General features: G+C 50.5%; 1 long non-coding RNA gene across 1 annotated transcript in view; it reads right to left on the bottom strand.

Annotated features, from left to right (window-relative positions):
- Positions 1-18,643, bottom strand: part of LOC114005178 (uncharacterized) — a 36,202-nt gene extending 17,559 nt beyond the window's left edge. The window contains exons 1-2 of the long non-coding RNA XR_003547060.1: positions 18,356-18,643; positions 9,113-9,289 (exon numbers count right to left, since the gene is read on the bottom strand). This is a non-coding gene — a long non-coding RNA (uncharacterized LOC114005178). The remainder of the gene's footprint in view (positions 1-9,112; positions 9,290-18,355) is intronic.
- Positions 18,644-22,026: the final 3,383 nt, after the last annotated feature.

Here is a 22,026-nt window from a genome sequence, read left to right as displayed (position 1 = left end):
TCTCTCTCTCTCTCTGTATCTCTCTGTATCTCTCTGGTGAGTGAATGTGCCCTATAGCAAATTAAAATAATAATAATTAATTAATTAAATTTAATAAATAATTTAAGGGGAAAAAAAGGAATTTTGGCCCATGTATCTGTTAAATAAAAGTCCTAAGCCACCGTGGACTCAGCCCTGCTCTAGACCCCAGCAGACCAGGCCAAATGGAATCACTTGTGCTAAGATACTATTTCATCAAACTGGGACTCTAAGAGAGCAGAGAGATCCCCAAACAGACCACCTTCCCCTGAAAACAGGAGACTCAGTTTACCCATTCAGCACTCTAAGGAAAAGAAACTCCGTCTAACCTCGTGACTTTCTTGGGAATGCGAATTACTGGTCTATCTCACCTCTCGGCGCCAGGCATTGGAAACGAGGCTCAGGGTGCTGTGAAGTCGCCATTGATTTTACGTGTCGTGGCATTCTTCCTGACCAAATGAGGGATCTTTGAACAGTCTATGAAGAGGCCAGCAGGTGGTGTAGAGGCTAAGGCAATGGACTCCCACATGGTTGACCACAGTTCACGTCCCAGACCCGGTTGCTTGAAACTCACGCTGGGCCCAAGTGCGTTCATGCCCAAAATCCAGAGAGGAGAGTAGAGGAGAAGGGATTGCAGTGTGGCCATCCCTCCTGGGGGAGTGATTTCTTACTTTCTCTTTGTCTCTCTCTGTCTCTCCAGCAAGCACACACACCCTGTAACAAAAATCTCTCACATACATAAAAAAAAATTATGTTAAGTGTGTATTATGAAAAGACAATACGTGCATTTCAATTTTTGTACCAAAATAAACTTATGCTTTAATTCAGTTTTCCACGAGCTGTCTGAAGTCCCCATGTGACCCTCCTTTACTTTCCATCTGTCCCATGGCCCTGAGTTTCCAGTAACAACAGAAGGCTCCGTCCTATAAGCCCCGTCTTCGCCACCTTTTGTGCTGACTCGGCGTGACTCAATGTTTCTGAGTGGCAACCCCTTAGCCCCCAGATCCAGCTTTTTGTTTTTCAAAGATTCAGGATTCGAAATTCATCGACGTATCTCACAAAGATCATATGGAAACAGTTAATACCTCCTTATAAAGAAATGCCAACAGTTTTAAAATTTAGATCATCAGATGAATCATGTGTCACTATGATAAATGCAGAGAAGGGTGAGTCTATGTACAATTATTCATTTAAGGGGTCAGTAGGTGGCATGGTGGTTAAGGGCACTGGACTCCCACGTGGCCAACTGCAGTTCGAGTCCTGGACCTGGTGGCTTGCTTTCCCACTTTCCCTCTCTCTGTCTCTCTTTCTCTCACTGTCCCTCTCTGGTCAAATTGTAATCAAGTAATTAATTAATTAATTAAATGATTCTTTAGGGAAAACTATTAATTCATAATAATAAGAACACCTAACTTCTTCGAGCCCTTGCTGTGTGGCAGGTACAGTGGAGTGCTGCACCCAGTTGGTCCCATTCAACCACAGCGTACTGAGGCACAGGGTGGCTGGGGACTGGCCACGGCCGTGCTGTTGATGGGCAGAGCCAGGCTCCCTGCCCTAGCAGCCAGATTCTGGAGCCAGCCACCGATGCCCACGCTCTCCGGCATAAGTAACACGTTAGTGTCCACTAGGCCTACCAAATTTCGTGCAATAGAGTAGTCACACAGCCATGCCAGGGGAGCCAGCACTGTGTGTGTGTTTGTCTTCTGTGTGTAAGATTTTTGCCCATAAGGTGTGCGTGCTTGCCACAGAGAGAGAGACAACGAGAGGATGAGTGAGAAATCACCCCCCTGGGGGAATGGTCACGTGGCAATTCCTTCTCCTCCTGGGATCTTGGGCATGCACGCACATGTGTCTGGTGTGATTTTCAAGCCACCAGGTCTGGGACTCGAACACTAGTCAACCATGTGGGAGTTCAGTGCCTTAACCACCATGTCGCCTGCTGGCCCCCTGGGAGCTAACATTATTTAGACACCTACGTGGTAAAAACACTTTGTATATGCTGCATTTTTCTTTTTCAATTAGTTATTTTATTATTATTATTCTTACTATCCAGTTTGACCAGGGAGAGAGGGAGGGGAACGGGAAAACAAGCTGCCAAGTCCAGGACTTGAACTACGATCGGCCACAATGGTGTCCAGCGCCTTAATCACCATGCCACCTGCTGGCCGCACACTGCATCTTCAAATCCTCCTCCATCTCAAGGAAGTCAGTGCGATGACCGTCCTCTCTGGAAGGGATGCAGAGCCTGTATGGATCGTTCCAGCCCGACCAGCCCTTTTCCTGAAGTATAAGGCCTGCCAGTGCCGTCTGCGAATTACCCAGAGACTGGTCATTTCGTTTCGTTTCTCTACAGCCCCCAAAGCTGATCTCAATGGCTCCCTTTTTAGAGCATTGGCCCAGGTTTGTTCAAGGTTAAATCCAGCCCCAGAGTAAGAAACAGAGCGAGCTATCCCGCTAAGGAAGGGACCACCCCTGGGGTCTCTGTCACTGCAGGAGTGTTTCAAATTCATCCTCCCCAGCCTGCATTTATTTCGTCTTCAGAAACTGTGTGAAGCTCAGATCCCTGAGTGCACACTGAGCGGCTCAGAAGGTCCTGGGACTCGTGTGTACGTTCCTGCTCACGTGTGGGTTGTCCACACCCACTGCCCTAGTCCCTCTTGTGGCTAATAACAGAAAACACAGGACACCGGGTGATAATATAAATAAAGGTGTAGGAACCAGCTGGCGGCTTGGTGGTTACGGCAGCTAGCTCCTACACGGCTACGTAAGCTGTTGAGTCCCGACCTGGCAGCTTAAACGCCATCCCAGGGGACCAGCAAGCAGCGTGGTGGTTAAGGCACTGGACTCTCACATGGCCTACTGTGGCTTGAGTCCTGTACCTGGTGACTTGTTTTCTCACTTTTCCTCTCCCTGTCTCTCTCTCTGTCTCTCTCTGGTGGGTGCACATGCCCTGTAGCAAATTAAAAAATAATAACGATAAATAAAATTAAACAAATATTTTTTTTCTTAGAAACCTGTTCATAGTGATCATTTCTTTAAAAGAAAACCATGCCAGGTGCGTTTGTGTGCGTGCCCAAGAGCCTGACAGGAGAATGGAGGAGAAGGGATTGTGGTATGACACCCCCCTCCCCCGGGGGGGATGATTTCTCACTTTCCCTCTCTGTCTCTGTCTCTCTCTGTTGAATGCAGCTGCCCTAAGTCAAGTTAAAGATAAATGGAGGTTTATTCAGTTCAGTTTGGAAGTTTGAGGACCAGTGGCCACGCCTGATGGGGGTCTTCCGGAGATCTGAGACATCACACCACAGAGGCCAGAGGAGAGCGGAGGAGCTGTGTCCATGGGTCCGTCTCTCTCTCGGTACGTCGCATCCCCTCTCCTTATAAGCCCACCAGGAGGGAATCATGGGGACCTGCCCTCCTGACCTTAATCCTAATCTCCTCCAAAGGCCTCACATTTCAACACCATAGCCAGGTCAAGCTTTTACCCTCTTAATCCCTTCACAACCAAATCGCAACTTGTGAATCTTGGGAGGACACGCAAACCATTCACCTACTGTCCGTGAAACTTAATTTTTGGAGCCACCCTCTCCTTACACATTTTGGGGCTTTTGATAAAGGAGCATGCCATGTGACTGTAGCGGAGTAACAGTAATTCAGGGACCAACCCCTGAGTCTAGTGGCATTTGTTTTTTTGGGGTTTTTTTTTGAGAGGTTTTTGCTATAGGGCGCATGCGCTCACCAGAAAGACAGAGAGAGACTCAGAGACAGAAAGTGAGAAATCACCCTCCCGGGGGGGATGGGCCATGCCACAATCCCTTCTCCCCCATTCTCTTCTCAGGATCTTGGGCAGGCACGCATACGCACTGGCGTTGAGTTTAAGCTGCCGGGTCCGGGATTCGAACTGTGGTCAGCTACATGGGAGTTCAGCGACATAACCATTACGCTAACTGCTGGTCTCCTCTAGTTGTATCATCTTTGAAGTGGGTGATCCTCCCAAGGAAGTCTGTCTTCCTCAGCTTTCACCCTCCTCTTCCAGGATCTCGGTCTAGACACACACCTCCCAAGTGGCCAGGCCTTCACATGCAGGATTGTTAAGTGCTGCGATGACCCATCCAGGATCTCGGTCTAGACACACACCTCCCAAGTGGCCAGGCCTTCACATGCAGGATTGTTAAGTACTACGATGACCCACAGTGTTCCAGCACTGCAGCCCCTCACAAATTTGTCCCTCGTTAAATGAGTAAGCCTGAGACAGTCGTCCTGGGCATGGTACCTCTGGGGATTCTCGTCCATATTGGCGCCAACAGGAATTTCGAAGTTCTCAGTCTCAGCCTCATCACAGAACGAGACAACAAAGCCACAGAGGGAGAGTGTGGCTCACTGCGCTGCCCTGCCATGGGAGGGCCAGGCTCAGGCCAGGCCTCCGTCCTGGACTGCGAGCCCAGACTGGCGTCTGCAGTGGGACTGACCTGAGCACAGGCGGGTACTGGAGCTGCCAGACACAAATGGGTGTGCTGCTCGTGTCTTTCCCCGACCTGAGGAGTGTTTCCGCGCGAGCTCCGAGCATATTGCGCTGTAGGCTGCGTCTAGATGATGCATTTCTCCAACCCAAAAGCAGAAACTCAGATGGCTTGGACCATATTTCTGTGTGTTTAGAAACAGCTGGTTGATCGACTGAATTTTTAATTTTTCGCAGAAATGTTTGATGTTGGGAAGAGTGTGCCTTTAAAGTTCTCTGAGGAGAGAAAAGATTTCTGCGAAAGTTTTTTTCCCATAAATATTCCATATTTCAATGACTGACTGTGAACCAATACTCAGTGATGGAAGAGATAATCCTTCCTCCTCCCCCCGCGCCCCGACGTCCTGCGTTCGGGACTCAGGCACCCGCTCCCGCTCTGGGAGTCCGCCTACTCAGCCCTTCTGCAGTATTCAGTCGTCTTCAAATCTATCACACTTGTGACTTGGTCTTCAAATGAATCCGAAATATGTTGCTACCACAATTTTGAAGAAATGAGCCTGAATATTTGGTCAAAATGCTGAAATCATGTGAGTTACAAAAAATAGGCCAATGTTGATGTTGCCTCACACGTAATAGATATTCAACAAATATTTATGTCGATATTTGACCAATATCACATTTGTTAATTTTTTTTTTTTTGGAGAGGTTTTTGCTATAGGGCGCGTGCGCTCGCCAGACAGACAGAGAGAGACATAGAGATAGAAAGCGAGAAATCACCCTCCAAGTGAGATGGCCACACCGCAATCCCTTCTCCTCCATTCTCCTCTTGGGATCTTGGGCACGCACACACATGCACCCGGCATGAGTTTTAAGCCACCAGGTCCGGGACGCGAACCGTGGTCAACTACGTGGGAGTCCAGCGACATAGCCATTACGCTAACTGCTGGTCCCTTCACATTTGTTAAATTTTTAAAATAAGTATTTGTTTAATTTTTTGGATTTGCTATTATTATTATTTTTTTATTTTAAATGTTAGGATGTTTATTTTTTTAATTAATTAATTATTTTTCATTTCATTTTCTTCCATACATTCAATCACATTATTATTTGTCTTATTTTTTAATTTGACCAGAGAGATACAGGGAGAGGGAAAAGGAAAGTGAGAAAGCAAATCACCAGGTCTGGGACTCAAACCATGGTCGGCCATGTGGGAGTCCAGTGTTATAACCACCACACCACCTGCTGGACCCACATATTTGTTAAATGCTGATATACTAAAATGTTATCATATGATCGCTGAATGAAATACATTCGATTGAACTGAATGGAATCCCTCAGGCCTAAGACTTTCAGGAAAGTGAGATGACTCCGAGCTATGAGACCTGGGATGAAAAGGAGATGATTCTGAATATGCAGACCTTGTTAGGTGTGCCGGGTGCTTCCCAAATGATCTCAGTAACCTTCACAGAAGCCCACGGGGTAGAGCCAGCTTACAGAGAGGGAAACTCAAGGCTCTGAGAGGAGGAGGAACTCTCTCAAAACTGCACAGCTAGGGTCGACTAGGTGGTATGGTGGTTAGACTGGCTGGATCTCACATGGCCGACTTCATGGTTTGAGTCCTGGACCTGGTAGCTTGAAGATTACACTGGGCACATGTGTGTGTGTGTGTGTGTGTGTACCCAAAATCTCAAGAGGAGAATGGAGGAGAAGGGATTGTAGCACAGCCATCCCCTCCGGGGGAGGGGGCTGGGGGGTGATTTCTCCCTCTCATCCCTCTCTCTCTCTCTCTCCACTGAGCACATGCACTCTATAGCTAAGCTAAACACTGCACAGCTAGTAGACAGAGCAGCCTGCAAGTCCACCCTCCCAGGGCGGTTTCGAAGGCTGCCCTGTCCCCCTCTGTGCACCCCTGTCGGTCTCCAGCAGCCACCTCTGCCTTACTCTGAAAATTCTCACTTTCGGCCCCTTGGAGGTTGGGAAAGCAGAACTCCCAAGTCCGCAGTGAGCACGACTTCACGGCCACAGCAGAGCAGGCGGGGTCTCTGCCCCTCGTCCCCTATGTGTGGAGGAACACATGGACCAGGTGGGCTGAGTGCCCCTTGCACACATGCCGAGGCCCAACTGGGTTGGGCTGACGGGATCCAAACCTCCTAACGTAACTGAGCAGAGCTGACTCGGGGATTGATGGTGGCCAGGAGAGTGAGCGAGGAGGGGTGAGCAACCCCAGCACTAGGGACTTAGATGTGGGCGGGGCAGGGGCGCTTTTTTGTGTCACAGGAACGCTTTCATCAGACTCCAGCTGTTCCCCAGGGAACTGGGCTAAGGGAGGCTCTGCTCCTGTTTGGTTGTGGCCCTGGCGAGGAAAGAGGAGGGAAGGATGCATCCAGGATGTGCCCGTCCCACAAGAGGCAGCCCCCAGGACGACATGTGCAAGGGGAGCCCTTGCCACACGGAGGGGCTTGCCATGGATGAGGAGGGGACGTCTGAGACGACTCGCCCCCTCACGCCCTGCAAGCCATCGAGGCCCAATATGGTACTTGCCCTTTGGATTCTGAGAAGTCAATGAACAGAAATGGAAGCTGATGAGAAAAGATTATGTAATAATATATTTGCTGGGGCCAGATGGTGGCACAGCAGTAATCCAACTGGACCCACATGGGAAGGTCATGGGTTCACGTCCCGAGGCCTCCTCATCCACACTGGGCATGTGCAGAAGCGCCCATGATCCAGGCTGGGTGGGGCTGGGAATGGATCGTGGCATGAAGACCCTGTTAGGGCTGCCAGACTCTCTCCATCTGTCTCTATCTCATGTCAGACATTTAAAATCTTAAAATATTAGAAGTGTTGGGACCAGCAGTTGGTGTAATGGCTATGTCACTGGACTATCATGTGGTCGACCATGGTTCGAGTCCCGGACCTGGCAACCTAAAACTCACACCGGGCGTGTGTGCATGTGTGCCCAAGATCCCGAGAAGAGAATGGAGGAGAAGGGATTGCAGCGTGGCCATCCCCCCTGGGGGGTGATTTCTCGCTTTCTGTCTCTATATCTCTCTCTGTCTTTCTGGCGAGTGCACACACCCTATAGCAAAAACCTCTCAAAAAAAAAAAAATGTGTCTACTAATTAGGCATGTTAGGTGTCTCCCTGTGCCATGTTAGCAGGGGAAGTTAGCATTGTTTGTAAAGTTATAAAGTCAGTTTAACAAGCTTTACCGCCATATGGCATGGGCTTCCTGCACAGAGCCAGGTAGGGTACGAAAGCAAAGATAACCAGCTACCTGCTAGACCATTTAATTGTGATGGCGCCCCTTCCACTGGGGGTCCCGGGATTGAGAATCGTGTGTCACCTTGAGGATATGGCCCTCGTGGGAGAGGAGGAGTCCCACATGTGGATGAGGTCCAGGGTTCAGAGGCACAGGCCCCGCTGACTGGCTGTGGGACTTTACCTGAGGTACCTATGTTCCTCATTCCTCTGACCTATCGTTGTCTCATTTAGGAAGTACATATACATTATCCTTTTGAGTGTGTGCACATACATTTGAAGATTAAATCATGGACCATCTGGGGCCAGAAGGTAGCATGGTGGTCAAGGTGCTGGACTTGCACATGGCCAACAGTGGTTCAAGTCCTAGACCTGGCAGCTTGCTTTCTCACTTTCCCTCTCTTTGTCTCTCTCATCATTTAAAAAAAAAGAAATAGTAATAATAATAAATATAATGTAAAATTAAAAATCAGGGCCAGCTGGTGGCATGGTGATTAAGGCACTGTATTCCACACAGCCAAATGCGCAGTTCAAGTCCGGGACCCAGCAATTTGACAAATACACTGGTACGAGTACCTGTGTGCCCAGAGTCCTGAAAGGAGAATGGAGAAGGGACTGCCGTGTGGCCATCTCCCCTGAAGGGTGCTTTCTCACCTTCTCTTTCTCTCTGTCTCTGTCTCTCTCCGGCGACCCCATGCACCCTATAGCAAAATTAGAAAAATAAATAAAAAATGGAATCAGATCGTGAAAAGCTTTCTGCAGCATTGTCTCGGGCTCCTAGGAGGGGAGAAGAAAGGGCCCTCTGACGCCACATCCTACAGGTGTCAGTGAGAGAGGGTGGAGAGGACTGAGGCCCGCGTGCTTTACGGAGCGTTGTCGAAATGCAGTTAAAGGGTACCCACAAAGACAACCCAAAACGAACACTTTAGGCCCCTCCAGTGTTGATGCAAAGTTTTCCCCCTCTTCACTGGCATGGTTTGGGAAGTGTGGACGCTGAGAGTTGGATCTGTGAAAGGGAGGGTGGGAACAAGAAAAAAGAGGGAAGCGATTCGGCCAAGATTTGCAGGTGTTAAATATAACCCCCAGAGTGGTTACTGCGACTCTCCTGCCTCTCCTGCGATTGGGAAGGAAGTAGGTGGGTGGCTAGGTGGCTAAAGAGTGCCAGAATCCGGCCAGAAACCAAGGGCTCCATATGATGCATCTTAACAGATACGCCCTCAGATTTCCTTCCTTCTCCTGGGGGCGGTGTTTACATAAGGCTTTGCTGAAGTCCAGATAACAAACCCTGCCTGGAAAGACAGTCACTTCTGCCTGTAGTCAAGGCCAGTGCCTTCCAAGACGCAGAAATCCCTGATCAACAACAACAAAATGTACTCACCGTGTTCTGAAAGCCTTCCAGATCTCGGCAGAATGGAGAACGCGGAGACGCAGAGCGCACTGCCAGCCTGGCATCCCAGCCGCCCTTTCATCCAGGAGCGTTTTTATCTCCCCGAGCAGCGAGCGGCGAGCGGCGCGGGAGCTTCGCGTGCGTCCTATTCCAGATCCACGGCAGCTTCTTGATTTCTCGCACAACAGAAGCGAATCTGTTAGACCTTCCTAATAAACCTTCACCCTTTGAAAAGGATTTACTCTTTGGCCCCTAAGAACCTGTAAAAATGACGCCCATCTCCCACGCACAGCAAGGCTGCCTACGGAAGCAAGCGAGGTGTGTGCTTTTCAGATGAAAGGTGTCTTTTAAAGGCAGCATTGTGACTACAGGCATATTAAACCTGAAATGGATGCACTTTCGCAAGATAATGAACGATAGCACTTCCTCATTGTCCTACCCACTCTCCAGTGTTCTGAAAAGCCGGTGCTGTTCAGCATTTGCAGGGATCCCACAGAAGACAATTTTTAGATGATTTACATACCTCACTCTCCCTGATTGTTACTTAGCATAAAAGGTTGTACTTCTTAAGTGTTCCCCCCTTTAACCCTGTTCTTAGTACCTCCATTTAAAGCCTGAAAATGACTCACTTTTGAATGTGAATGGGTGACTGCAAATCCCCGGGCCCCTCAGCGCTGCCTGGCACAGGCTGGGCACGCGCAGGTGCTGGCCCTGGCCTCCCTGTCTGCAGAAGCGCAGGAGTGAGCAAAGCCTGGTGGGCAGGCCCTTCGACCCGGATAGCCCTGGCTGCTGGGCACACTCTGAGGCTCTGGAGGGATACGAACGCGTGAGGTTTCTGCCTACACTTCAGTAACTTAAAGCTCGCTGGCAGGTGGACCCCTTCCATCCAACGGAGTTGGATGAGACACCGAGCGATGCCACAGCCACACGGCCCCACATGGTAGACGCCAGCCTCAGTTTTATGTCATCTTGGAGGGAAGTTTCCAGAGGCTCCTGCTCGATCCACAATGCTCGCTCTTAGCCTTATCCATGCAGCCACGCCACGAGGCGCAGCGGGAGAGTTCTGACTCTCTTCAGGCTTACCAGTGCTGGCGTTCACAAAAAACGCTCGCCCGCACAGCTGAAAATAGTCCACCACTGCAATGATGCAGATCTCAGATCATTGGGCTGTTTTTTCCTTTTCTTTTTTTTTTTTTAGCGAGAGATTTTTCCTATAGGGCATGTACGGTTGGCAGAGAGACAGAGAGAAATAGAGAGACAAAAAGCGAGAAATCACCCCCCAGAGGGGATGGGCCACAATCTCTTCTCCTTCTTCTCCTCTCAGGATTTTGGGCACACACACACACGTGCCCAGTGTGATTTTAAGCCCCCAGGTTGGGGACTCGAGCCACAGTCAACAACGTGGGAGTCCAGCGACGTAACCATTACGCCATCTGCTAATCCCCGGACAGACATGTTTTAGGAACAGAGTTGAACCGAAATCCCTTCTATGCGTGCTGTTGGAGTTACTTTCCCCGTATCCTGTTCCAGTTAAGGATGGAGAGTCGCACTGTTGGCAAGGCCTGGACCGTGTGTTCACTTGGCCTGGGCTGCGGCCCTCCTGCTGCTCACACAGCCCTGTCCTCCGTCCACGCTGAGCATGGAGAGCGCCCCCTCATCTCTGGGGGCCAGTTTGCAACGACGCCTGGTGCCCTTGTTCTCCACTAAACCACCTCCTTTTCTCCTTTTCTTTGGAATATGGCCTAGGATTTTCCTGTTCTTCTGGCATTGTGGCGCCCAGAACAGAGTCCCCCTATGATGAGAATGCTCAGCGTCCTACCTGCGCCCCGTCACTCATCTAGGAGCAGCCTGGCTCCCTCTACCCAACACAAGACTACACGAGGGGTCTTCAGAAGCCTTGCGGAAAACATGTATAATGACGAAACTGCGTGGATTTCAATTCTTTCAAACCCAAAGAAGCTCACACTATTTTATTGGCCAAAGGGCACAGCTGGAGGCGGGGAGAATGGGTAAGGGTTGGGAGAAAGCACCCCAGATGGGGCATGGCCATGGCCAGGCCACAACCCCTTCTGCATCTCTCCTTCCTGTCAGGATTTTTGGCATGGACACACACACACACACACACACACACACCTTGCATGTATTTCAGGCCGCCAGGGCTGGAACTCAAACTGAGCAGTCAGCCATGTGGGATCCAGCTCCCTTAACACGAGGCCAGGGGGCAGGCCCCAAATTGTATCCCCCCCACTTTTTAATTTGCTAGAGGGCACATACACTCTCGGTGATAGCAAGGGAGAAACAGGGAAAGCGAGAAAGCACCGTCCATAGGGAACGGTCACATCGAATCTCTTCTCCACCATTTCTCCCCGCGGGACTCCGGGTATGCACGCACACACGTCCAGTGCTTTTCTTTTTCTCTTTCTGAAAGATTTTTGCCATAGGCATGTGCACTCACTGGAGAGACAGAGCTAGCCAGAGAGAGGAAAATGAAAAATCACCCCTCGGGGGCTGGCCATGCTGCAATCCCTTCACCTGGGATTTTGGGCATGTACACACCCACATCCAGCATGAGTTTCAAGCTACTACGTAGGGGACTCAAACCATGGTTGGCCATGTAAGAATCCAGTGCCTTAACCCCCACACTATCTGCTGGCCCCCAGTGTGTTTTTCAAGCCACCGGGTCTAGGACTCAAACCACACAATTGGCCATGTGGGAACCAGATGCCTTAACCCCGACTCCATGACCCAGCCCACCGAAATTGTACTTTCAATTTTCCCACAAACTTTTCCAAGTCTCTCGGTACCACTGACTCCTTTTAGCCCTGAATCAGAGTCCCTGGAAGGTTATGACATCAGGCACTTTGTGGATTTCTTTTTTTAAAGAGAATTTTTCTATAAGGCACATATGTTCACTGGAGAGACAGACAGACAGAAGGTGAGAAATCACACCCTAGGGAGGGATGGCCACACCACAATCCCTTCTCTTCCAGTCTCCTCTTGGGATTTTGGGTACACATGCACAAGCACCCAGCATAATTTTCAAGCCACTGGACCTGGGACTTGAACCATGGTCGACCACATGGGAGTCCAGTGCCTTAACCACCACACTACCAACTGGTCCCCCTTTTGTGAATTTTTATAGGAATGGAAAATCTTGCCTAACTCAGCAGAGACGTGTGTGCCCAGCCACGGGGCTGACTACACCGTTCATCAATGTGAGAGGGGTGTTTTCCGTTTGCCTCAAAACCAGCTTCCACGATGAATGGGTTGATGCTCACAGGGCAGTTTCCTTAGCTGACGTGGTCCTCTGTGGGTGCTCGAGGGCAGCACTGGCTCTGAGTCGGCAGCCCCGGCCACCCGAGGGCATCAGAGCAGGGCAGAGGAATGACCCCTCCGAAGCAGACCTGGGTAGGGGCACATGGATTCCACAGGCTCGCATCCCACACCCGGCCTGGCGACCTCGCCCCATGGGGGTTCCAGCTCTGGGTGATCCAGCATTTTCTCCTGGTGGATTTACTTTGATATAGCCCTCAAATAAGCATTTGGGTTTTGGATTTTCAGCACTATTCTGAAGTAATTCTGAATGCCACTCATCTTCCTCTGGTGGTGTCATGCTCTTCCCTGTCACTTCTCCCATAGTCCTCTCTCTACGGATCATGCCAAGGTCGGTGTCATCTGTAATTTAAAGAGTGTGACCTCGGGACCAGCAGTTGGTGTAATGGCCGTGTTGCTGGACTCCCATGCGGTTCGAGTCCCGGGCCTGGTGGCTTAAACTCACACCGGGTGTGTGGGCGTGCATGTCCAAGATCCCGAGAGGAAAATGGAGGAGACAGGATTGCGGCGTGGCCATCCCCCCTGGAGGGTGATTACTCTCTTTCTGTCTCTCTGTCTGTCTGGAGAGCTCATGTACCCTATTGCAAAAACCTCTCCAAAAACAAAAGAGCGTGACCTCAAGTCTGATCAGTCGCTACAGATAAGAGCAACTCGACAACAGTAGTTTGAAAGGGACCACTGGGAAGTCACCCAGGAAGGTGAGGGTTGCAGAAAATGTTCTTTCCACCTTCTTCCTGTTGCCTGAGGTTTATCGTGGGAAATGCCTGGGTCCGGATAACTGATGAAGAGAGGGTGATGCAGCTTGCGGATTGGAGCCCAGTGCGCCCAGCATGGCAGGGTGGGGAGCACAAGGACTGCTCTAGGAACCAGGCTCCCTGGTATCCCAGAAATATGCCGACTTTCTACCAGAAAGGGAGCCCCTTACAAACATCCCTCCTCCCCTCTCTCCCTGTCCGCCCCACAGTCTGAGCCATGCTAGTTTTCATGCCTGAATGCCCCCAACCTTAGAACGCAATGTGCCTGACAGTGAACACGCCCCTGGCTATGGGAGGGTCCCCTTCTGACTGGGAGCAGGCGCTTGCATTTGCTAGCGTCTCCCAGCAGCTAAAAAGAGAGAAATGGGGTCCTGCAGGTGGCGTGTTGGTCGAGGTGCTGGCTTCCGTATGGCTGTGTGGTTTGGGTTCTAGACCGAGCAGTTTGAAAAATCATTCTGGGTATGTGTGTGTGCCCAAAATTCCAAGAGGAGAATACAGGAGAAGGGAATGCAGTGTGGCCATGGTCCCTGGGGGGCAATTTCTCACTTTCTTTTTGTCTCGCTCTGGCAAATGGAAATGCTCTATCACACTGGAGCATGTACGTGTGCCCCAAATCCCGGGAGGAGAATGAGGAGAAGGAGTTGCAGAGTGGCCATCCACCCTGGGGGGAGGGATTTCTCACTATTCCTCTCATTGTCTCTGTCTCTCTCCAGCGAGTGCATGAGTCCTATGTCAAAACTTAAAAAGCGAGGGGGACCAGCAGGTGGCATGGAGGTTAAGGAGCTGGATCCCACATGGTTGACTCCATGGTTCAAGTCCTGGACCTGATGGCTTATAAAACACACCAGGCATGTGTAGATGCATGCCTAAAATCCCAAGAGGAGAATGGAGGAGAAGGAATTGTGGCATAGTCATCCCCCTGGGTGCTGACTTCTCTCTCTCTCTCCCTAATAAGTGCATGCACCTTATGGCAAAAAGGAAAAAGAGAAACGAGCTGAGGACCGTGAGCTGGACAGAGTCGAGCCCTGTGCGATCTTTCTGACTCCTTGGCCAGATCCTCCACATGTCAGAGCGTGCTGTGTGCAAAGCTCCGCCAAGGAGAGGCAGCAGTTTCAGCCCTGCGTAGAGTTGGAGCCCCGCGCTCCCGTGCTCAGTTTCTAGACAACAAAGAGTGAAACCCCGCAAGACTGTCAGTGTGCAGCGTCTATGGCGTCTATATTAAACTGGTCCACAAAGCCCCAAGGCCAAGGCTGCGGAGGACAGCCAGGGGAGGATGCGGAGGTTGGGGGAGTGGTGCTGCTCATGGAGGAACAGGGCATTTCTGCACCTCTCATGGCCCTGGGCAACTTGGGCCGGCCTCTCCCAGCACACTGAGAAGAAAATGCAGAGTCCTTGTGGCCAGTACTTCCACTAATCCATTTAGGGGTAATCCTGCAGTTCTTCCCCCGAACAACCTGCTTTCCGCAGAGACGCCTCCTCTCTGCTGGGGGCTTGCTTTGTGGATGACTCTCCCCTGGGGTCTCTAGGTGCAGGGTTACATTGGGATGGTATCATTTTCAGTATTCAATACTCTTCTTCCTGCGGCCTGTCATTTTCCCCTGTTGTTCTTGTACTCAGTCCTTACCCTGATCCTCTGCAAATAAAACTTCGCTGTATTCTGGGAGACTGCTTCTTAGTTCTTTTCTACAGGAAGAAAGTTCAATTAAAATTCAAAGAGAAGATGTGCCGGCCCTGTGCCCGGTGGTTGAGGGAGCCGGATGCCACATGGCCAACCTCCGGATTTGGATCCTGGCCCTGGCAGCTTGGAAAGCACACTGGGGCATGTGTGTGTGTCCCCACATTCCCCCAGGATGGGGCTGTGGTGTGACCGTCCCCCAGGGAGCGTGCTTCTCGCTCTCCCTTTGTTTTTCTCTTTGGCAAGCACATGTGCCCTCTGGCAATGGAAAAAGAAGAGAAATGTTTAAAGAGACAAAAAGGGAACACGTGGGAAGGTGTACCTCGCTCTAAAAGCATGTTCAATGTGAATTTGTTTCTGGATTCAAAATTCAAGAGTTTTAGTCACATAATGTAAGAAAATGGTGGAATTCCTGGGATTATTCTGACCACCAATGGTTTGGAATCAAAAATCAGAATTGGACAGGACAACAGGTGGCATGGTGGGTAAGGTGCTGGGCTCCCACATGGCTGACCACAGTTGAGTCCCAGACCTGGCGACTGGAAAAATCACACTGGATGGGGACCAGCAGTTAGCATAATGGCTATGTCGCTGAACTCCCATGTAGTCGACCACAGTTCGAGTTCCGGACGCGGTGGCTTAAACTCATGCTGGGCACCTGCCCAGCCTGTGTGCGTGCCCAAGATCTCAAGAGGAGAATGGATAAGAAGGGATTGCGGAGTGGCCATCCCTCCTGGGGGTGATTTCTCGCTTTCTGTCTCTCTGTTTCTCTCTGTCTTTCTGGAGAGCGCACGCGCCCTGTAGCAAAAAACCTCTTTACAAAAAAAAAAAAGAAAGAAAGAAAGAAAGAAAGAAAAATCACACTGGATGCATGTGTGTGTGTGCCCCAAATCCCAGGAGGAGAATGGAGGAAAAGGAATTGCAGAGTGGCCATCTACCCTGTGTGTGTGTGTGTGGGGGGGTCATTTCTCATTTTCCCTCCCATTGTCTCTCTCTCTCCAGCGAGCACATGAATCCTATGTCAATACTTAAAAAAAAAAAGTCAGGCAGGATTGGGGACTGGGTGGTGTACAGCAGCGAAATGGGATGGTCTGTGAGAAGGCTCTAGGCTCACACCCAGAGGCCTCCCCGGGTACACCAGGTGCACATGGCGCTGGCTGAGGTGGGGTGGGGCTTGCATCAGGGTCCTGCTGCAGGTGCTGTCTCTGTCTCTGTCTCTCTCTCACCTCTCCTGTATGCTCATGGAGGATATAAATGGATAAACTTCCTTGAAAAGATCAGGATGAGCCACATTTAGCTCCAATATTCACTCTTTGGGGAGACGAAGTGAAGCTGAAGGAAGAGGACAGGTGAAAACATCCAAGTCTTCTTTTCTTTTTTTAAAAAAATAATTATTTATTTAATTTTATTTGTTTATGCATTTATTTTAATTTGAACAAAGAGAGGTACAGAGAGAGAGAGGGAAAGTGAGGCAAGCCACCAGGTCCGGGACTTGAACAGTGGTCCACCGTGTGGGAGTGTCCAGCGCCTTAACCATCACACCACCTGCTGGTTCCCCTAAGACTTCTTTTCACCCAGAAAGATCATGCTGATTAAGTCAGGCTGATACCTAAAATTTTCAACTCAAGTAAAACGCGAGAAACATACAAGCAAACAAACCACCTTTCTCCCACACTGAAACACCACATCGATTTCAGTCTTTTTTTTTCTTATAGAGATTTTTGCTATTGGGTATGTGTGCTCGCTGGGGAGACAGAGAGAGACAGAGAGACAGAAAGCGAGAAATCACCCCCCTCTGGGGGGGGGTGATGGCCACGCCGCCATCTCCTCCGTTCTCCTCTCGGGATCTTGGGCACGCACGCACACGCACCTGGCATGAGTTTCAAGCCGCTAGGCCTGGGACGTGAACTGCGGTTGACTACATGGGAGTCCCAGCAACATAAGCATTATGCCATCTGCTGGTCCCAACACTGTGTATGTTTCCTAGACACCCATTCTTTACCAGTAGATCGTGGCGGCTCTAATAACCTGTTAGGGAGCCAATCGCTTTGACAAGTAGCAATCAACAAAGTATCAACTGGGTTCATTGTTTTTCATGGATTTTGCTTTTCCATCTTTTTCCATTTTCAAGGAGGAAGGGAAAAGAGGAGCAACCGTGAGATGCAGTGGGAAGAAGGGGACCCAGAGCATGTGGTGACAGCACCCCTGTGTGGGGGCTGGCCACCTTTGTCCACGCAGCGTTGAGCCAGGCCACGGGCTTTCTTACGTCCTACGATGTGTTGACGCCACACAAGCCCTAGTGATGGAAAGGCATATGGCCTGTGACCCACGTGGGACCCTCCACTCAAGGCCCCCAATAAACTGCAGCAGTGTAAAACTTTCATCAGGTTAGTTTTCTGGATTCAGGCAAACTTAATGGTTTTTATGAATATATTTAGTTATGCCTGAAGAATGTCAAGGCAACCAGTTGAAAAGCCAATCTGAAACACACACACACACACACACACACACACATATTTGGAAAGGGGAAGGGTGCATACATTCATCAGAGAGAGAGAGAGAGAGAGAGAGAGAGAGAGAGAGGACCACCTGATGCTGCGTGGCCATACTGCAATCCCTTCCCTCCATTTCGCCACCCTGTTAGGATTTGGGTTCAGGCAGGTACGTGTGTGTTTTGCAAGCCAGCATGGCTGGGATTCGACCCCTGTGGTTGGCCATGTGGGATATTCATGCTAAAAGATATAGGAAAAGACTTCAGAAAAATTTGTGGAACAGTGGAATTAAAGTATGAGCTTATTTTAGTGCAAAAGATTTTGAAATCTGTAATTGTTTCACGGTACACATATTCCATGAACTTTTTTTTTTTTTTTTTTGAGAGGTTTTTGCTATAGGGCACATGTGCTCACCAGACAGACAGAGAGAGACAGAGAGACAGAGACAGAAAGCGAGAAATCACCCCCCGGGGGGGTGGTCACGCCGACATCACAATCCCTTCTCCTCCATTCTCCTCTCAGGATGTTGGGCACGCATGCACACGCGCCTGGCGTGAGTTTTAAGCCACCGGGTCTGGGACGCGAACCGTGGTCAACTACGTGGGAGTCCAGAGACATAGCCATTACGCTAACTGCTGGTTCCTTCCATGAACTTCTTAAAGACCTTCCCACAGTACATATATTTATAGATAAAGAGAGAGAGAGGAAGGAAGGAAGGAAGGAGACACCATGATAAAACATTGTACAAGAATAAAAGGTTATATAGTAATAAAAGAAAGTTACATGTGGGGGCTGGCAGGTGGTGTGGTGGTTAAGGTGCTGGACCCTCCCACATGACTGACTATGGTTCTAGTCCCGGACCTGCTTACTTGTTTTCTTGCTTTCCCTTTCTCTCTCTGTCTTTGGTCAAATTAAAAAAATAATCATAACAAATGGAATGAAATAAATAAATCATTGTAAAAAAGAAAAATAAACTTACATGTGAAACAAAGCAGAAGTCCTTCATCCTCTGAGAGTCTGGAGTCTGAGAAATCGTCTTTCCACCCTATTACTGTAATAAGTTGTTTTTTGACATGCCGTCTTGCCTCATTGGCTCTTCAGAGCATTTAAGTGATGAACTGAGTCTAATTCCACAGTCTCTCCCACAGGGTAAGGGCAGCCCTGCACTGGCTGATCCAGCTCAGCACCACCCAGTCCACCCCTGCCCAGAGGAGGTAAACCCTGACCCCGCCATGGGCCAGAGAAGAGAGGACATGCCCTCCCAGCCCTTGCACTGGGAACTTGGCAGTGACCACAGACCTTGCAGAGGACGGGGCCAGCCAGACACACCCTGACCTTGGGGGGGACACAGAAAGCAGTGCCAGTTTCTCCCCCTTTCTGTGTCCTGGCCCACTTCCTGGGCATGGAGAGGAGGAGAAATCAGAATGAGTTGTGGACAACCTGCAAAAACAGGTGGAGACTTGGGGGAACGCAGCGGGAAGCGACCCCAGCAGCCATCTGGAATGCAGCCACAGTCCCTGCGGCCCGTGGGTGGCACAGGGCAGGCTAGGATCAGGCAGACAGGAGTGCACGGGCCTGCCCTCTGCCCAGAGAGCAGGCGGCCGGGCTCGCCTTCCTGGGGACGCCGCTCTGCTCAAGCGCAGAAGAACCTGGAAGAGGAGCCCAGGCGGCGTCTCCTGCTGCTGTGCTGGGAGGGCACGGTGGAGACGTGAGGGTGGGGAGAAGCTGGCAGGAGGACTCCCCACCCTCCAGGCTGTGGAGCGAACAGGTGGCCCCAAATCTGTCTGTGTGGCGGGGGGCGGAGGCGGGGAGGGAGAGAATGAGTCTGAAAATATAATGTCCTGAAACTGGAATCTGAACCGAACAAAGGAGGGAAAACAAGCGGTAAGGTAGCATTCCCTAAATTTTCCACCGAAGCACTGCTGCTGTCAGAGGAAAAGCCACTCTCTGTAGTCACAGGACGCCCTGGAAGTCTTGGGTTTTGTTTTTAAGTTGTACGAAGATTTTGTGTTCTATTATATAATAGGCCTGGGATTTGTTTTCATATAAATAAATAGTTCGAAACTTACGATTAAACGACTTAACTTGCTCCATGGGGACGAGGCTCCAGGAAGGTACAGGGCCTTGTCCTGAGACCTGCTTCCGGTCACAGCCTGACACATGCCTGCGCTTCCGGGTGGGGGTGAGCTCACCAGCGCAGCTGTCGGCACCCGGCGGACAGTCCACACGGCAGGAGGAGGCAGCCTGTCCCCAGCCGCTCTGTCTCTGCCCCTCAGGGTCCCCTCACTTTAGGCCACTGACCATTCTGCTTGCCCCCAGAAGTTCTGGCCCAAATGTGGACAAAACTTGCCCTGGTGACGTCACTTAGCTTAGTAGACAGATTTTTCACTTTTCTCCAAAAAGATTGGGAAAAAATTAAAACGAACAAGAGGTTAAGAGAAAGGTTTATTTTATTTTATTTTATTTTTTTGGAGAGGTTTTCGCTGTAGGGCATGTGCGCTCGCCAGACAGACAGAGAGAGACGGAGAGACAGAAAGCGAGAAATCACCCCCCAGGGGGGATGGTCACGCTGCAATCCATTCTCCTCTCGGGATCTTGGGCACGCACGCACACGCGCCTGGTGTGAGTTTTAAGTCACCGGGTCCGGGACGTGAACCGCGGTTGACTACGTGGGAGTCCAGCGACAGCCATTATGCTAACTGCTGGTTCCCAGGTTTATTTTATTTTTAACCTTCAATCACTGTGTATCATTACAGCATACCAAATGAATTTCCCCATTATGGAAAAATAAAGTAATTTAAAAAAAAATGTAAGATGCCAGCCTTCCTGCCTTTCATCCAGCCCTCACCTGAGTTGACCACACTGACCCTCAGAGGACAGACAGGGCGGGCAGCCGTGGGTCCCCAACGCCAAGGACAAGGGACTGTGGCCAGAGTTAGACAGGCCTGGGATGCAGGCTCCATCTTCCTCTTTCTGTGGGACTGTGTCATGTATTATGTGTGTTGTGCAAGTATGTGGTATGTGTGCTTCATGTGTGCTAGTGTGTGCTGTGTGTGCTCTGTGTAATATGCATGTGCTATTTGTGTTGTGTGAATGTGTTTGTGCTAGTGTGTGCTGTGTTTCCTGTATGGGTGTTGTGTGTGGGGGCTGTGTGATGCATGTGTGTTTGTGGTGTGTGCTCTGTGTCCATCGTATGCGATATGTGTGAGTTGTGTGCATGCATGTTTTGTGTGTGCAGTGGGAGTACCATGTGAGATGTGCACAGACGTGGAACACAGGCAGCCAGTGCTGAGACCAAGTGAGTCCCCGGCCTTGCCGCACACGCAGAGCCTTCCACTCAGGAATTCCACCCAGAGGCGTCTATGTTGTCGGGGTGGGAATGGGGGCGGGGGCAGGGGAGACACTCTTGACCCTTTGGAGAAAGGCCAGCTCCCGCATCCAGGTGTCACCTTTGCCCTGCCGTCTACCAAGTATAAAAGAATCCTACATTCATACAGTAAATACAACAGCCACCCAGGAATCCGACGGGGGTTGGGGAGGTAGGAGTGCAGCCGTAAACAGGCATGCTGCGGAGCTGCTGGGCACACAGGGTGTTTCAGTATAACCCACGGTATGCCACGTCGGGGAGCAGTACACAGCAATGTCGCCGACACAGCCCGGTCGTTCGTTACGTCCGAGTAAAGAAAGCAGCAGAGGAAAAAGAACCCACTTTGTCGGAGATACTTCATCCCCACGTCCAGACCAAACCCTACAGCTGAATTCAGCCTCTGGAATTCAGGTGAATGGCAGCATTTTTGTTTCCACTCTGACCTTTGGAATCTGGCTGCTGAAGGCTGGGTCTGTCAGCACCTTGGCCCAACGTACACCAAGCTGACCTCCTAGCAACCGGCCGATTCAGCCAGCCAACCAGCTACTAATCAGCCAGCATCGGGTTAATCTTTACTGCTCACAAGTTCTCCGATGTCTTCACTGCCCGCATCCGGGTAGGTGAGAGAGCCTTGTCCTTTCACGCCTTCGCCCTGCTCCGGAGGACGGGGAGGACAGTCTTCTGGGGAAGGGTTGTTGTATAACTCAGATAAGTTCCAGTGACAGGACCTGGGCCGAGGTTCTGGCCTCTCAGCCACGCCACATGCGGAGGGCACATGCTGGCCTGTCTCAGCTAGAGCCCCTGTCTGCCCTGGGACTGGGGTGGAGCTGAGCCATCCCAGTGGCATTAGTGCGTACTCCGCCATCAGCAAAGATCCTCACCGCAGACTATGAAAACAAGACACCAGAATGAGCCAGAATCCTGTCTGTGGCCTCTGGGCTGATGGGAAGGACATTTTGCAGGGTAACTGTGTGTTAAGGATACACTTTGGCTATCTCCCCTGGCAGGGTCAGTTGGAGGGAGAGCTAATCACTCAGTAAACAGAGAGAAGAGAGATGCTTATACCTAATAAGCCATTGCAAATGGAAAAAGCGAGCTCCGACCCAACGTGATTCTCTCCAGAAATAAATGGCTTGGATCCAAGCACTGCAAACCCTTTCAGAATGCTGAGAGGTCTGCGGGTCCCAGCGCCCCAGAACGTAACCCTTCTGCACCCTTCTTTTCCTCGTGGAATGAGTTAACAAGGGGAGAGGGGGCCACCGTGTGTGTGTGTGTGTGTGCGC

This window comes from Tupaia chinensis, unplaced genomic scaffold, assembly GCF_000334495.1.
Source record: "Tupaia chinensis unplaced genomic scaffold, TupChi_1.0 Scaffold143064_1, whole genome shotgun sequence".
Lineage (NCBI taxonomy): Eukaryota > Metazoa > Chordata > Mammalia > Scandentia > Tupaiidae > Tupaia > Tupaia belangeri.
Note: the sequence above shows the minus strand (reverse complement) of the source record. Positions and strands in the feature narration are given on the sequence as shown.